This window comes from Apium graveolens, chromosome 8 (assembly GCF_009905375.1).
Source record: "Apium graveolens cultivar Ventura chromosome 8, ASM990537v1, whole genome shotgun sequence".
In the NCBI taxonomy this organism is placed as follows: Eukaryota; Viridiplantae; Streptophyta; class Magnoliopsida; order Apiales; family Apiaceae; genus Apium; species Apium graveolens.
This window is the reverse complement of record NC_133654.1, coordinates 218,736,199-218,744,496: the sequence shown is the minus strand read 5'-3', so window position 1 is coordinate 218,744,496 and position 8,298 is coordinate 218,736,199.

Below are 8,298 nucleotides of genomic sequence, written 5' to 3'. Positions count from 1 at the left end.
TTTATCTCACAGCAAGTAGATCAGATATTTATTTACAACATGCTTATGTGCTAGATTTCAAGCTGAACTAAAAGAATCTCATCTTATAGGTGTTAAAAGAATATTTAGGTACCTTAAGGGCACTCCAAATCTTGGAATTTGGTACCCTAAAGGTACAGGTTTTGACCTAGTTGGCTATACAGATTCAGATTTTGCAGGTTGTAAGATTGACCGGAAAAGTACATCAAGAAGCTGTCAGTTTCTTGGAAGAAGATTGGTATCCTGGCATAGTAAGAAGCAGCACTCAGTATCCACATCAACTACAGAAGCTCAATACATAGCTGTTGGGAGCTGTTATGCTCAAATCTTGTGGATGAGGAACCAACTCCGGGATTATGGTCTGTTGGTATCTAAGATCCCAATATTCTGTGACAATACAAGTGCAATAACAATCTCAAACAATCCACTTCAGAAGTCGAGAATAAAGCACATTGATATCAGGTATCACTTTATCAGAGAGCATGCTACAAATGGCACTGTGGAGTTACACTTTGTACCCACAGAGGATCAAATTGTAGACATCTTCACCAAACCACTTGATGAAAACACTTTCTCTAAGTTGGTTAGTGAACTTGGGATGTTAAATATTTCTAACTAATTTTAGAAGTCAATAACTGCAATTTATCCTGGTTAAATTCACCTGTTGGTTAATTTCAAAATCTTAAGGACATCTGAATTTACATGCCATAAATTATTTCTTGTAATTCAGTCATTTATGTGCTTGCATACAATATATATATATATATATATATATATATGTTTGAGCATATTCATAATGATAAAGCTATTTAATTTAATTTCAGTGGACTTTAAGTAATTAATATTTAAAGGGTTAATTGAAATTAATATTAAAAATATTGCAGCATAATTATTTTTCACAAAAAATTATAGTGTTATCAATAAAATGATAATATTTATAAAAATAGTGAGATATAATTGTGATTTGTTATTTGTTTTAAACATTGTTTTCATTGAATATATTTTTAAAAAAAGGGGAAAGGAAAGAATATTTAAAACAGATTTCAGGCTGGGTCGTAAGAGAGAAAAACTTAGAAATCTTTCTAAGTAAAATCCCTCTGTGTCGCCACAGAGAGTTTATACTTAGAATATTTCTAAGTATAATCTCCTGTGTCGCCACAGACTGTGTCGCCACAGACTGTGTCGCCACAGACTGTGTCGCCACAGACTGTGTCGCCACAGAGAGTTTATACTTAAAATATTTCTAAGTATAATCTCATGTGTCGCCACAGAGTACTTAGATTTTGTCTGTGTACTCCCTATGTGTCGCCACAGAAGTAATTCCAGCAACAAACACTTCTCTGTGGTCACCACAGAGACACCACTGTGCTCCGTGGTCGCCACAGAGAGTTGTCGCCACACAGCACTTGGTGCGTTTTTGTTATTTGTGTTGCGAGTATATATACATACACTTCACTCTTTTTTCATTCATATACACACAGCAGCACAAATCGCAGGAGAATAGGAATTTTGCTTTGATCAAATCAGTAACATAACTCTGCCAAAATTTTAATTTTTTATAGATTCTGAAAGCCCATTGCATAAGGATCATTTTAAGACCAGTTTCAACAAATTCCACCGGCTATTTGTTGAAATCGACTTGCACTTGATTTTGTGTGTTTAAGATTTTGTTTGGCTAGTTAACTAATTGATTTGATTTTAACCTAATTTCAATTTAAGGCCTTGTTTGGTTAATCTTTTAAAAAAGGTATGTTTTTAAATAGTGGTCAATTTATCTCATCTAATAATTCGAAGGGCACCATTAAATTTGTTTTAAATCTAAATTTTATTCTCATTTTGATTAAATGGCGAATAATATTCAGATTCCAAAAACAAATTTTGTTTCTATTATTGAATGTGATCCAGTAAAAATGGTACATTTTGAGACTTGGATCTGTTTTCTAAACGAACAATCCATTGTGCGCTCCGCATTAACTACTAATGTGAAATTAAATGTTGAGCTTCTCAGGCATGTGCTTACAACAGCTACAAATTCTTCTGATGATGAACAATTAGCATTTTCCTTTGACATTGGTGATGATACACTCAAAATCACAGAGGACGATTTCAATGAACATCTTCAGCTACCTCGTGATGATTTTGATGACACTCCAGAAGACTGGGAATTACTCAGCTTTTTCAGAGCAATAGGGAGCACATTGACAGGGAATGACGATCTACCAAGGCACTTCAACAAAAGTCATCTTCCAAAGGAATGGAATCTATTCTTCAATATATTGTCTCACTGCTTGGCTTCCAAGACTGCTGGATTCCACGGACTGACTATCTTCAATCAAGTTGTTGGGGTTGCTGTAGCAAATAATCTTCGCATCAACTTTGGACGGTTATTCATGAAGCACGTTTTGGAGAACCAATCACATCGTCAAAACTTTATCTTATACGCAAGGTTTCTTCAGATTATGCTCAATGGAAAATTGTCAGAAGCACAAAAGGCATCAACTCACAGTGATAACTTGGAAGATCCTCCTGTCTTGTCTCAACTGTTAGTGACTAAATTGCACAAGAAAGGGAACTATTCAAATACAAATGTTGCTTTCCTAACAGACCACATGATAGATGTATTTGCCACTATTAATGCTCAATATGACGAACAAGAAGAAGCTAAAGATGAACCTCAAGCTGAAAATGAACCACAGGAAAATATTAATCATGAACCTGAAGAAAGTGTGAATGCAGAAGCAGATCAACCTGATCCTGAGCATGGTGATCAAGTAGAGGCCGAAGTTGAACAAGAACAAGAAGCTGAACCTGAAGATTCTCCTCAACCTTAACCTGAAGCTGCTAGTCTACCTCCTCAAGCTGCTGAGTCCACTCACTCTAATACATCTGTCTACAGACCAACTTTCTCAGGTATGGGTACTTCTGCTATGAGTAATACTTTTGAAGTATGCTCTGATTTCATTAGTATAGATCAATTACATATTGACCCACATCACACACAGCTACTTATTGAAGAAGTAGATAGGAGAGGGAGTGAATTTGGCATACCATAAGTTCATAACCACCCTCTAGAGCCCAATCAAACACCTTCAACTCTCCTAGCTCAAACCCTGGAGTATAAGGACCCCATGCATATAGAGGGAGAAACTACACTAGTTGCAGCAAATAAGGAAGGTACTTTGAGAGAACCCACAACTCTGTCTCTTTTGAAGCAAAGAAGTGAATTTCCTGAGATAACTGTAAACCTCCACGTATCTTCTTAAAAGGATTCTCTGGCTAAAAAGGCAACTAAATAGTTACTAGATCTATCTTCTCAATAAGGTAGATCTATTGAAATTCGCCCGTCGGCCACGACATCCTGTAATGAGTCAAACACACTGTCCAATATCCAAGCTCTTGAAGCATTAAATAAGTCGATTAGAAGAGTTCTATTTGGTGAGTAAGTATTGACGGAAACAGGGCATACAACCATTTTACGGTTGGAATATCATGTTAAAGGTCCTTCAATGGATCAACTGCCTTCACAGGTGTTAGGAGAGAGTGCTGTAACCGCTGCCAAACCTAGCACAACACTTACCTCCCCAGGACTAATAAACCTGGATGCATCTGCGCATAGTGGATCCGACATAGGCGTGGATCGGCAACCCATTGGCGATGAACTAGATTTAACTAGTGAGCCTAAGGGGAATGTATCTTCACAGATACAAGGGGAAGCTGGGTATCACATGCCAAATATGACGACCCCAGTGCTCCTCCTAGAGATTCTAACTCTGGATGAGTCATCTCCTGATGACAGGAAACTTATCTCAGACAAGGATTGGGAATTGCGAACTCCCATTGCACCACTGCTGACCTCCTTAAGGATGGCTCTAGTGTCTTCTACAGGTACACTTGGAACTCGGAGCTTTGAGCAGAGTAAACATGTGAGAATGAGTGACACACATGACCCTAAACCGAGTGATAGAGTACTGAGCGATACACTACGAGAAGCCTGTGAGACATCTACCATCCAAACTACACTTATTGATCTTTCAAACTATGTCACTAAATCCTATCTTGAAGAGCAGCTGGCTTTCAAAGACAGCTATCTCAAAGAACAGCTGGCTCTTAAAGATCAACATTTTCAGACAGAACTATCTCTCAGGGATCATCAGATTGCCAGTCTTTCAGATCAACTTGAACATCAACAAGCAGCATTCGCCAGTTTACGAGAATTCATTGAGCGATCTCTCTCTTTCTCTCATACAGGAAAAGGAAAAGCAATTGCCAACACTGAGCCAAAAATCTCAGTTAGCAAGCAAGCGCCGCTCCCGGTCTCATCTGAAGCAGCTCTTTCCATTACTGGGCCAATGACCTTAGTCAGTAAGCAACTTCTTATTTCTCTTGAGATCCCTGTTTCAACCTTACATGCTCAATCAACACCAGCTCTGAAGAATAACCCAACTGAGGGGAAGAAAAAGGTAGTAGAACAAGAAAAAGTAGATGCTGCTATTAATCTACTTCAAGATGCCTTTCAGACTGCTGGTACTTATGATGAATTTGGAGATGTGATGGAGGAAGAACTAGAGAGAATTGACGAAAGGGTGCTCCTCAAGGAAAGATTTTCTAAAGAGAGTGCAACATCTCAGGGGGAGCAGTTAGGACATCTGAGCCAAATCATCATAACTCAGAGTAATCTGCTGTCTCAGATATATGCTCCAAAACCCTTATTCTCTGAAGATGAACTAGAAGAAGGTGAAATAGATGAAAGTGATGTTCCGATGGGGTGTGAGCCAAGATTCGAGGAAGTGGCTTCGGAAGAAAGGAAGATCATATATGAGGATGAAGAATTTGAAGATGAAGATGCTTTCTCAGACGACTGTCTGTTCTATGGACTTCCAGAGAAAATAAATCGCTCTTATATAGAGATTTAAGAAGAAATGGAAAGATCAAAAGCAAGAATTCAAAGAGCTATTCAAAGAAGGAGGAACATAGAAGAGAGAGAAGCATATCTTCGAGCTAATAGGAAAGGAAGTAAATGGGAAGATATAAAGAAGAAGATGGACAAACCAGAAACATATCACTATTCAGACCCTGGTAACTCTAATCTGTTGAGAACTGTGGAACATTACAGAAAGGAGCATGAAAATATCCATGAGTTCTATGATCAGTTCAGCAAAATAATCACTGGAACTACTGTGAACATTCTGAAGAATGGATGGAAGATCACTATCAATCACAAAGATGGTCTACAGATGAAAGTGTCTACCAGTGTGCTGAAAAAGTTGAACATTGTTGAACTGTTTGTCCTAGCCTAAAAAATCCCATGGTTGAAATCGAATGAGAAAGAATATTTCAGAGACAAACTTTGGAGAATGATGATGAATGTATCTCCTCAAGCCTTTTTGTATCCATTCATGATCAAAGTAGTTGCAGATGGAAGGTTACAAAACATCACTATGTCTGACCAACATCTGAGATGCATTCGATATCTATAACTCACTTTTCTTGAAAGTAAACTCAGGAGTAAAAAAGCAAAACTGGAGGCACCAGGAGTCAAAAGATCAGAAGCAGACCTTAAAGCTGCTGAAGTTCTATATGCTTACAGACTCAATGATAAAATGATCAGAGATACAGAGAAGGACATGAGGAAAGTTGGAAGAGCTTATCACGGGATAGTGTTAATCAATGGAGAACCAGAAATGAATCTTCTAAAAGATAGTAAACCTATCATCAGCACTTACAGTGAAGGGGAACTAGTCTTTCAGATTAATCAAGCAAAGATCAAGATCAATGATTTCAGAACAAGCTCATCAGAAGTAATTTATCAAGCCTTAATGGACGTCAAGCTCTCCAAATGTAAGGAGGATAAAATTGCATTAATCCCAATCATAAGGATACTTGATGAGGTATTGGAAGAAGAGTCAATCAATGACACGAAGAGAGTATGAGGACGTCCTAAGAGGATAACAGTCTTCATAATGTCCAGAAAATCATCTCTATTGTTTGATCTTGTTCCTAAATGCACCAAAGTCAAATATCTTGAGATAATGCTTCATGAACTGAATAATCCACCTCACGTTAATGCACTTGAGATAGAAGCTCATGATTGTGTGCAAGCTAGATTGAATGAGCTGAAAGAGTCTCCTCCAAAACCTTTAGTTCTTAAGAAGAAAGCCTCTAAAAGAAAATCCGATCAGCCTCAAGAAGGAGAAGGAAGCAGGAAGTAGAAGAGGACAAAGACAAAGAAGACATAGAGTATATGTTCAGGCTATAGGAACATTTCTTTGTAATTTGTATCTTAAGAAATCTGTAATGAATATGTAATCCAGAATGCATTTAATATCTTTATATGTTTTAAAGTTCGTACTTTTTCTTATTATCAGTTGAGTTATCCTTAGGGATATGCTTGTCAAACTCTAACAATTAAATAGGTGGAGATTGTAAAGCATAATGTAATGTAACATGTAATCGAGGATTTATAACTCAACATAAAAATAGAAACAAATAAACAATATTAATTTGTGAAGCACAGGAACCCTACAGATGAAGACAGGATAAACATAATGAACCAAATGATGTGATTGATTCATTAAGTCCTCCAACAAATCATGGGAAGATGTTCATTGTCATGTTCAAGCAGCCATGAAGAATAAGACATTAAGGGACTTTAAACATCAGTTGCATGTATTGATTTCAAGTGTTATAGATCAAGGGTTCAGTGAAAGAAATAATGGATGAACATCAGTCTGTATCAACTCAGAAACACAAGATAAATTGAATTAGGATCCTCACAATGCTAGTTGTTTGTGAACCAGACCAGTGCACCAAACATCAGTATTCAAGAAAGTATTTTGATTCAATTACAGAAGAAAAATGTTTGATACATTGAAGAATGGTTTGACAAAGAGCCAAAATACTCTAAGTCATGATAGCTCTCTCGATACTAGTCGCCACAGGAGTACTTGTCGCCACAGAGGTGTTATCAAAGAAATGCTCAAGGAAACTGTCACCATAGAGCTTGTCGCCACAGAGCTATCACCACAGAGAAATGCTCAAGGCAACTGTCGCCATAGAGCTTGTCGCCACAGAGTTGTCACGACATAGAAATGTTCAAGGAAACTCTGTCGCCACAGAGAAGGCACAGGGAAGCTGTCGCCACAGAAAAGGCACAGGGGAATGTTGTCGCCACAGAGCTGTCACCATAAATGTGTTATTCACTGATTTGAAGTGCATCAAATTTAATGAAATGAGTGGACAAGAATTGGCCACCTGTCTATTGAATTTGAAAAGACTACATAAGCAAATTGAATGTATTTTCTCATTCAGTTAGTTATCTTCTCCAATAACACAATTCTGTTTATGAGAGCTCCATTAAAGCTTCACATTTATTATCCTTGTAAATATATTGTTATGTTGTTGAATTTATTGTAGCTAATCAATACATTGATTAGATTGTAGCAACCTCAAGGTTTATATTAATAAAACAATATATTCCTCGAATTGTTTTGTGTTGTTTTTGATTTCGTACTTTTAACGAATAATTTGAAACGAATCGAAAAAGATTGTAGGTATCGTATTCAACCCTCCCCCCTTCTACGATACTTTGGGACTAACAACGTTGTTCAGAATTCTGAGGTGATAGCAGTTAAACTTTTAATGAATAATGTTGAAGCTAAGGTATTAATTGATTCTGGAGCTACGAGATCTTTTATATCAGAAACTTTTGTTGATAAACTTCAATGTGATAAAATGACTTTGAACGAGGTAATAAATGTGGTAATTGCGAAACAAGAGAAGATTCATGTGAGTCAATTATGTCCTAAGTGTGAGATTGATATTTTGGGACATAAATTTTCAGCAGACTTGATACTTTTCAAGTTAGGGGAGTTTGATATAATATTAGGAATGGATTGGTTAGGAGAGAATAACGCTCAGATAAATTGTAAATCTAGGAAAGTGTATTTAAAGATGGAGAATGGAGAGAAAGTGGTATTTAAGGGTCAGAGGCAAGAGCGACTGTTTCTTACAATCGTCCAGGCTAAGAAATTGCTTAGAAAAGGGCGCGAATCATTCCTAGCCTATGTATTAGATTCAGAAAGAGAGAACCCTAGCATAGAAGATCTCCAGTAGTCAACGAATTTCCAGATGTGTTTCCAGAGGAACTATCAGGTTTACTGCCAGATCGACAAATTGAGTTTGAGATCAACCTTGCTCCAGGCACGGAACCAGTTTTGAAGGCACCTTATAGGATGGCACCAGCAGAAATGAAAGAGTTGGCGAGCCAGCTACAAGATTTGT